Source organism: Rhagoletis pomonella, unplaced genomic scaffold, assembly GCF_013731165.1.
Source record: "Rhagoletis pomonella isolate Grant_MI unplaced genomic scaffold, Rhpom_1.0 Rhpom_scaffold_00003, whole genome shotgun sequence".
Lineage (NCBI taxonomy): Eukaryota > Metazoa > Arthropoda > Insecta > Diptera > Tephritidae > Rhagoletis > Rhagoletis pomonella.
Window position 1 is genome coordinate 4,228,773 of NW_023458557.1, and position 10,152 is coordinate 4,238,924.

Below are 10,152 nucleotides of genomic sequence, written 5' to 3' on the forward strand. Positions count from 1 at the left end.
CTATTTTTTTTCAAAATTGTCGTATTCTCTACTAATTGTTTGAAGTCAATGAGTGTCATTCGATTGCTCGACTTGGTTTTCATAACAGCATTTTTCACTCGCTTGACTTGATTTGGAAAGAGTATATCAATGCCATATTTGAAATCAAATGAGTGCACTGCAGCTAAACATTGATTTCAAAACTAACTATGAATCTCACTGTTTGTACGGTGTTTCTCACTAACCTTATAGAGTTCATACTGTTTAGATGGAAGTGAATAAACTCATGCTGTTGTCTGGTATGTACACACAAACTTAAGTATGTATACATATACATAGGTACAAAGCATTTTGCATGCGCGGAGTTTGCATATTCGGAAGTAATAATCATATGTACCGCATTTCCTCTAGCTCGGCATGTGCCTAAATGCATGCAACCATTTGCAACAGCAAGTAAACACAGGGTGCTTCTAATGAAATTAAAAATTGTATGCTGCAATACACATGCTAAGCCCTTCGAAACTCTCTGCTGGGCTATGCGTTACAGCTTCCCTAATTTTACCCCTACCGAAACCAAAGATGTATACACATCAAAAATTTTGATTTTGTCGCAAGTAATTTGAATTAATTTTTCCACTTGTGCGGATATATAAAAAACCAATCTGATTGATGAGCAGTTTTTGAAAATATCTGTGGTCAAACATTGCAAGGGTCACCAAGAGTGAAAAACTATTGCCAAACTACTTAAATATAAACAATTCATTAGTTTCTAACTGCAGACCCATTTTACTCCTCCCCTGCGTATCTAAAGTTTTACGCTGGAAAAATGGTGAGAGGATGTACAATGTTGTTAAGTCTTTCCTTTCCAACCGGAAGTTCGCTGTTCGGGTCCATAACTGTTATTCAAAAACTGTTCCTCTCTTTAATGGTGTCCCACAAGGATCACCACTTTCGATTATTTTATTCAATATAGCCTTTGGGAAAGTTAGCTCCATTATATTTTTTCTAAGACTAAGGACTTGCCGCAATTGGTCCAAACCTTCAGGAGCTAAGATTTCGGTTTTTTAACATATGCAGAAAACACAAACGTATACATCCAACCCTCTCCGTGTATGACACCCCTATCCCCTATACCAGAGCTGCTCACTCCATAAGCACTTGTAGCACATTTGTTTTTGTTTTGCCCTGAAGTATAGGCACATATCGATGGCTGAGTGGAAGATCGACCTATCTCGGCTGCCAGTTCGAAAACGCTATATCTCAAAAAACTTTTCAAGAACGCCCTATTTCAGGATTTTATTGAAAAACACCCTATCTCAAAATTCGGTTCAAAAATGCCCTATCTCACCTCAAAATGTATTGAAAATATGCTGTTATGGGTACGGTGACCATCCGTTCTGTTTTTTGCAGGACCGTACTGTTTTTCAAAGGTCGGTCCTGCGTAGTTTTTCAAACCTGAAAAACCTGAAAATGTACTGATTTTTTCCAAGTGTCCTGCATTTGTCCCGCATTTTATTCGTTATTTTAAAATTATGGATGGATTTAAAAAAAAAGTGTTTTTTGGTACTTTTCGTAGTTTTTCTTCAATATCTCATGAAATTAACGTAAGCGACTTACAGCTCGAAGGGTATTGATGTGCCTCTTACCAAAATATATAACTTGTGGCGACTTCAATGAAAATTATTAGTGCTACAGGAGAAAAAAGTGAGATTTTCAATCAAATACGCAGTTTCATTTGATTATGTTTTTTCATTATTTAAAAAATTCGATAAAGAAGATATATCATTACAGTAAACTTTGAGCCAAAGATAATGAAAATCGGATTAGAAATGTAGATGCTATGGAGCGCAATCTGCACAAATTATATATTTTTGTAAAGGGCATTTTGTAACTCGTCGTTTACGTCGATTCATGACGTCGATTTTTGACAAATAACTGCGAAAAGTACCAAAAAAAAAACAAAGAAAGAAGGGTATTGTTTTCGTTTTGAACGACTCAAAATTTGCCTATAAAATAATCTTTTAAAGATTTTCACTTTTCGTGTAAGCTATTGTAATTATAATATGTTTTACTATACTTTTATAAATATTCATGTAAAAAAAGATTAATATCAATGAAGAAAACGTGATTCATTTTTAAAGTTTAAAATGTATTAAGAATTTAGAATCATAAATACTCTTTTGATATTTTTATACTACGTAAATATATGTAGGCATATTTTTGAAAAATTGTCCTTCATTTTGAATCCATATTTATGGTCACCGTAGTTATGGGGCGTTTTTGAATCGGCAGCTGAGATAGGGCGTTTTTGAAACGAATTCTGAAATAGGGCGTTCTTGAAAAGTTTTTTGAGATAAAATGTTTTCGAACTGGCTGCCGAGATAGGTCGATCTTCCACTCAGCCATCGATATACAAATTTACACTTTAAATATAAAAAAAAAATGTATCGCCCTCCCGTATGCCCTGACATATAAACACAATTCATATGAAAGTGCCTGAGTTTCATATGGAAGGGCAAAGCAAACGCCCTCGCATATGAAGCTAATGGTGATTTCGTTTCTACCAAAAAATTTCGCCTTTTGATTGCCCTTTCCTCTTTTCTTGTTCGATTCTAAATTAAAGGCAAAGGGTGAGAAAATTGTGTGTTCGTTTCTTAAAATGTCACACTCTTGTAAGGCAAATAAGGCACCTTTTCTGCTCTTTCAACTTTTGTCAGGGGAGAAGGTTGCCCTGAAAATCAGATGGTTGCTTAAAACGATAATATGATGAAATATGTGATCTGGACAAGGACAAGAAGGGAAAACATGCATTTTCAAAGGGTTTAGTATAACATCAAACACATTTTGCACCGTACAATGGCAACATTTTTTGGTACAAACGAAATCACCATAAGGCACTCCAGTAAAATGTACAAATTTACACAAACAATTATAGAATGAAAAAATAATACAAAATATGTCAGCACTGAAAAAAGTTTATATTATAAATTGATTTAACATTCGTATTTACTGAAAGTGAAAACGAAATTTATTAAAAAAAAACACATGGCGTTCAATAATAAAGTGTGGAAGCGCGAGATCTTTTTTGCAATTTTGAATGCGAAGCGTACCTAGTGTATGTTGTGCTTTGTAATTATTAAACGAATGACGAAATATTACTTGCAACGCCATTTTGTAACTTGCCATCAAAACTTTTTGGAAATTTTCAAAGGGGTTATAGAAAATGATTCATTTCCAATCTAAATCCAACGCAGATCCCTGGGAGCATCACACCGCGTAAAATTGATAGGATTGCAGATGGGGCATTCCATTGTGACTAGCGCGACATTTGACTCCAGAATATGATCAACTCTTAATTATAACTATGTTGTCGGAACTTATACAATAGTGAAATATATTTTTTAACATAGATAAGTAACCAGTGTATAAAGTTCCTTTAAAAAAAAATTCCAGCTAATTTCTGAGTTCTTTGTAACTATTTTTAGAATGAATGTGACTGGAGGGACACTGAAAAATCCCTCTGTTTTACCTTTGTACACTCAAAGACCAATTTTTGCCAAACTACTTAGTTTTTAAGGCAGATTTTTTTACGTTGTAAAATATATACTATACTCTTTCGTCTTCATTAAAAACTAGACCGACATAGCCATCATAGACATATTAAAGAATATTGAAAATTGTGACTGGCGGGACAGGCTTTTGTGACTGGTGGGACAAGTACAAAATTAGGTAAAACTAAAATAAGTTTTGTCATTGTTTTGAGCTTTATTAATGTAGTTACTTGTAAATTTTAACATGCAGCATTAAATAGAAACCAGTAACTGCAAGCAAAAATAATGTAAATAAAAGAAACAAACAATTTAATAACAAAATCTCAATAAACTATTTATTAAAATCAAAATTAAGGAATCTTCTTTTCCGCAACTAAAATAAGAGTAAATTATCATCATTAATTAAAAACTTCTTTAAAACTATTAATATTTTTCAAAAAAGTTAACATTTTCTGTTTTGAAAACTTCCAGTGCCTGAATCGGTTTTTGCGTTTGTTTTTTGCCCAACCTGTTCCTTTGGATCACCATTCTGTTCCTGTTTACTGTCACTGGAGTATACATCAGAGTAGCTTAACCGTTCTTCTTGAATCATTAAAACCTTTTTGGATTGGAAAGATGTTGCAGTCAGGGCATAAATGATAGTTTTGTATCCTTTGGGTTTAAAATCGTGGTGTCTCTGTACATATGGAATCGGTTTAATGTGTTGCCAGCTCTCGTCAAGGTTTTTTCGATGTACTTCAATATCACCAACAGCAATAAAGAGAATATGTAATCGATTGATAACTTTTGATACTAAGTACTCGTAGCAGTCCCAGCTATTCTTAATGACTGCTTTTCTTGCTATTATAGCAAACCAAAGGGTTCTTTTTGCTGTTGCTCCGATGCCATCAACTGCTCCCTTACCATGGCCAGAGGCAAAAAAACTCCAACTAATTTCAGCACCCCAGTCCAATACAGAGTAGCATAGGGTCGACAATGTAAATCGATTTTTAAACTGCGCTGCACATCCATCAGAACAAATTGTGACTTTCTTGAGGTTCGCAAACCGAGAAATCATCAATAATTTTTATTATGAACAACCATACAAAATATATATGGTGGGTTAATTCATTGCTGACGATTACGTAGGAATGCTTTTCTTGACCTTGGTTAGCCCATGCACATCCTGTAAACAGAGTCAGTTGAGGATGGCTCCAGTGAGCAGATTGAATTTCATCCTGATTTAGAATAGCAAAATTTTCTGCGAAGTCGATTTGAAGTACTACTTCTTCCTGCGTACTTTCTTTAATTTTTGTCTCAAAGGAGTTATATTGTTCGTTTTTTACAAAAACATGCAACTTGAACTTGAGTATTTTACTATTGAGTTCTTTTATAAGATCTTTTACGGTTCCAGGAGCATTTATTATTTGGAATCTATTTTCGACGGATTGGCACTGTTTCCATGCTACCTTCAATGTTGTATTTAATGCTAGTGGAAGAATATCCGAAATTACGTTACAGTTCGAACATTCCCCAGTCATACACTTTTCGTCTGATACGTTACAAGTAATTTTTTTTAGAAATTCTTTAGAAGAATCGGGAACTGTTGGCACAATCTTGTTTAAAGCCTCTGTCAGAAAATTGAAGTTTGCATGATGAATACAAACACAAACGTTATGTGACATTTCATTCATTGGTCTCACATGTAAGGGTCTGAACTCAAAAAATTTGCTCTTACCGAGTTTGATATCAGGGTTGCCAATTACAAATAACGAATACGCTTCAGCGATTGTCATCACCCGATTGCACCTCTTTTACCGACATTGTATCTTTTCTATTAGGAGAAGCACGACTGATGTCATCTTTTTCGTAGAAAGCTTGAACATTTTGTTTAACTTCATCCGTATTGTCCGTGCTTCCAATATTTTGAGGCTCCTCATGCAACACAGCCATCTGCGGCATAATATCTTTCACAATGTGCCACAAAACTGCTGTCTGTTTAGTGAGACTTTGAGGCAGAGCTTTATTGGCTTTTACAACTGCTTTTTTCAAAGTACTCAAGGATTTGACCCTAGCGACGAACTGCTTGTCTTTTGTACTGCCACTAACCTTTTGTTCTCTCTTTGCTTTCTTTTACGCAATCTTTCTTTTTCTCTCAAGCATATTCTCTTTTCCTCATTTTGCTCCCACTCACGTCGATTTTTTTCTCTACGTTTTCTAGTCCACTCTTTTGGTTTTTCATGAGCTATAGTCCATTTATCCTTGTCCTCCTTTATCTTCTCTCGAAATTTCCTCTTTATCTCTGTGGCATTCATCTAAAGAAAGCGAAAAATCACCCAAATCAAGTTTAAGTTAGGTGGGACATATTTCAAAACAGTCTCAAAACCACAATATGACCATTTTAAATATTACAAGATGTTAAAATAGTACACCACGTGTTTATTGTTACTTCTAGAAATAACTGAATTCATTAAGTCATATTTGAGGTTAGGAAAACAAATTTTGTGTATTTTTGCGTGACTGGTGGGACACGCGAAATGCATCTGTTAAAAAAAGAAATACACAAAAATTACGAATTTCCTCCGCTTTATGTAAAATGCACGCGCCTGCTTTATACAATTGACAAAATAGCCAAGAAATGCGATAATCAAAATTTATCCCAAAGGTAACTATGTATGAGGAAAAACTTTTCATAGATAAAAATTAAAGTTTTTTTTTTTAAATATTTTTCAACAGATTAATGACATATAGCCATTTAGCTATATCTTACTACAGAAATATAGATAAATAACGGAATTTTAAAATTTATGTCGTTTTCCTATTTTACCTGGAATGCCCCAGATATTCTTCCAACGTCGGATTGCAGAAAAAATAAATTTCGCGACTTTGAGGGAAAATGACAAAAAATGTGCGGCAAACTTCGCGCAAAAAATAAAATAAAATTATAAATTAATGTTGGAGAAACTCTTATCTTTTGTCCACCCTTGAGTTAAGGTGCCCTCCTTAAATTTTATTGCACATTGCTTCAATGGTGCTAACATTTTTTAACGCTTTAAAATGGGACTTTTATATGCGAGGAGTATCCCAATGATACGAATGAAAATGTAAAATTTGAGCTTGCAATATATTGGAAATATGTCCAAGGATTCCTCTCACTAAATTTTGGGACTTTTCAGCCACTAGCAAAGAACGTAGATAACAAGAAGGGACAACTCGTTATAATTGTGGCGAAAGTGCGCAACAGGGTCGTGCCTTCTCTTTTCATCGAATCAAAGAGAAGGCACGCCCCTGTTGCGCACTTTCGCTACAGTTATAACAAGTTGTTCCTTCTTGTTATCTACATATGTTCTTTGCCACTAGATCGCTATCATTTCTTAACTGTATTTTTTCACAAATATGTATGTAAAGACTCCCATTGCTAAAAATTTTCATTCACTAATCGTACAATAAAAATAAACTTGTACTTTTTAGCTTCATTTAAATTACAAAAAAAACCTCAGTGTACACATAAATTTTGTAGATGTATTGTGATTTCACTTTAATATAAAAATTTTGATCAGCACTGCACTATACTGACACATTGAAAATATTGGGAATAATTTTTGACAATAAACTTGCTTTTAAGCAGCTCTGTCATAATGTAAGATTAAGCTTACTTGCTAGACTAAATATTATAAAGTTTTTATCATTCAAGTATTATTTAGTTCATATAACTACACTGGTAAATGTAATAAGGGCTTTTATATTAGGAAAAATTGACTTTGGACTCTTAATTTACGGACAGTGCGCAAAAAGCATCTATAATTGCAAGAAACACCTTACCATGAAGCAGTCGGAAGAACCATAACAATGAGGCAAAGTACAACAAAAAGATGCTCATCCCAAAGATTGTGCAGAAATGAGACTTTATTCTCTCACATCGAATCCTGCTTTCAACAAAAAAACCGATGAAACAAGCAATCAGCTTTTGTTTTTATTTTAATTAATCCCAACGGCTTTTTACCCTCCATTCCCGCCCAACCGACACGAGGGGCGCAGTCCGCATAACGTATGGAACCTTTTTTTATACCCGAGCGCACTTGTGCACAAGGGTATATTAATTTTGTTTGTAACAGCCAAAACTAATCGAGATAGATATAGACAAATGTATACATAAGTTCTCAGAATAAATAGGGAAGTCGATTAAGCCATGTCTGTCTGTCCGTCCGTCTGCCCGTGTACACGATAACTCGAGCAAAAATTTAGATATCTCAACGAAATTTGGTATGTGGGTTTCCATTTATCCAACGTAGGTTGGAATTGAAAATGGGCGAAATCGGACTGTAACCACGCCCACTTTCCATATAACGGTAATTTTCAGAAATACGAAAACTGCGATATTTTAGTAACTACTGGAGATTATTCACTTAAAATTGATATTTACAATAAGTTTTAGACGAAAAATAAGAATATTATTAATTTTTGGAAAATGGGCGAAGCCACGCACACTTATGGTTACATGTGTATATCTTAGGAACCGCTGCACCAATTTCTTCCAAACTTGGCACAGTTGTTGGCCATTGCACAATATACCAAATGGCCGAAAATTTTCAAAATCGGACAATAACCACGCCCACATCCCATATAACGGTAATTTGGAGAAATACGAAATCTTCGATAAATCAGTAAATATTAAAGCTAATTCATTCAAAATTGATGCTTGCAACAATTCTTAACCAAGAAATACGTTTGTGATAAAATTTTGGAAAATGGGCGTGGTACCGCCCACTTATGATTACATATATGTATCTCGGTAACCATTCTACCAATTTATACCGGTATGGTTATTGTGCTTGCCGCATAAAAGCAAAACGTTGAAAATTATTGAAATCGGACTAAAATTGAGGCCGCTTTTCATATAACGGTAAATTTCAGAACTGCTTGAAACTTCAATATTTCGAAATTTAAGGACGCTGATTTACTCAAAATTGATACGCCCCGGCTTACCATGTAGCGGTAGCTTTCGGAAAGGTGAAAAACATATATTTAATACTTGCGCCGGGTATTTAATGTTAGGCTCCGCCCGAACTTAGACTTTCTTACTTGTTTTTTTTTTTTAGTTTTCTGGTGGAGAGTAGTGCAAACAGGAGTTTGTTAAGTGTCGAGATCTAAAAGTATTCAGCTACAGAATCAAATTCATCAGCTGATTGGATATGGTAAACATAGTATTTCAATTATTGAGAGTGGACATGATAGTTTTCTTTATAGTAAAAATCCGATATATCAAACGTGCTGGAATGAGAGTTAAAATCTTGACATAAACAACGGAATGATTCGTTTAGTTCAAAAATAGTTTTGCATGGCTTTAAAAATAGAGGTCGAAAGTGTCTTGACACTCGAGAAGGAACATTAAAATTTACCTCAGCCAGGAGGGCCGGGCTATTAATCAAGCCTGTCATTAATTTTACGATAAATATTATACCTAGCATTTCTCTCGTAACGCAAAAAGCAAGAATTGTTTTTGAATTGATCCAATCCTCTCTGAGTGAACTTGGTATCGGGGATTCCAAACTATAGATCCGTATAGTATAGGTCTAACTAAAGTGGTAAAAAGAGCTTTTGTAACATAAGGATCTTTGAACTATTTTGACCATCGCTTTACAAATGCAAAAACGCCTTTGGCTTTATTGACTGTGACATTAATATGATGGTTGAAATTGAGTTTGAAATCCATTGTGATACCAAGATCGACAAAATTGGATACCTGCTCCAGATTATAATTTGATATCGAATAAATAGCTGGCCCTCAAAGAGAAACACATAACTTTACATTTTTGAAGGTTTAGTGGCATATATGTAGTTTCCATTACATCAACTCAGATCCGCTTGTAACAAAGACCTTTCTTCGATGGAGGACAATGTTTTAAAAAGTTTCACATCATCGGCATACATTAAAATTTTTGAATGTTTTATTATAGAAGAAATATCATTAATGAATATCAGGAAGAGAATCGGACCAAGGTGGCTTCCCTGAGGAACTCCTGAAGAAACTTTAATAGCCGTCATCGATTCGCCACTTCGTTACTTGCTATGTTTGAGTTCCGGACGCTTAACGAAAAATTTTGCACGTGAAAGCAACAACAAAGTTAGCTAGCACGTATAGACGATAGCGAGTTTGGTTGTACCTCATTGAGTTCGTTCGTTTCGTCACTCGCTAACTGATGGCGAATGAATGACGGCTAATAATGTTGCAAGAACAATTATTAACAATAACTCTTTGTGTTCTATCAGAGATGTAGGATGAGTTCCATTGAAGAAGACTGGGCTGAAAGCCGATTAGGTCGAGTTTACGGATGAGTAACGAGTGACATACTTTGTCAAAAGCTTTACTGATATCGGTGTATATTACGTCGGTATGAGCATTTTCTCTAAAACCGTTTGAGACATGAGTTGTAAACTCCAATAAATTTGTGATAGTAGATTTTCCTTTAGAAAACCCGTGTTGAGATTGTGAAATTGAAGAAGATATAGAATATGTCAGCTGATTAACAATAATTGCTTCGAATAATTTGGGGACAGCGGAGAGCTTCGCTATGCCTCGATAGTTTTTTATAGAGGACCTGCTGCCGTTTTTGTGAAGTGGTATTATGAAAGACTCCTTCCA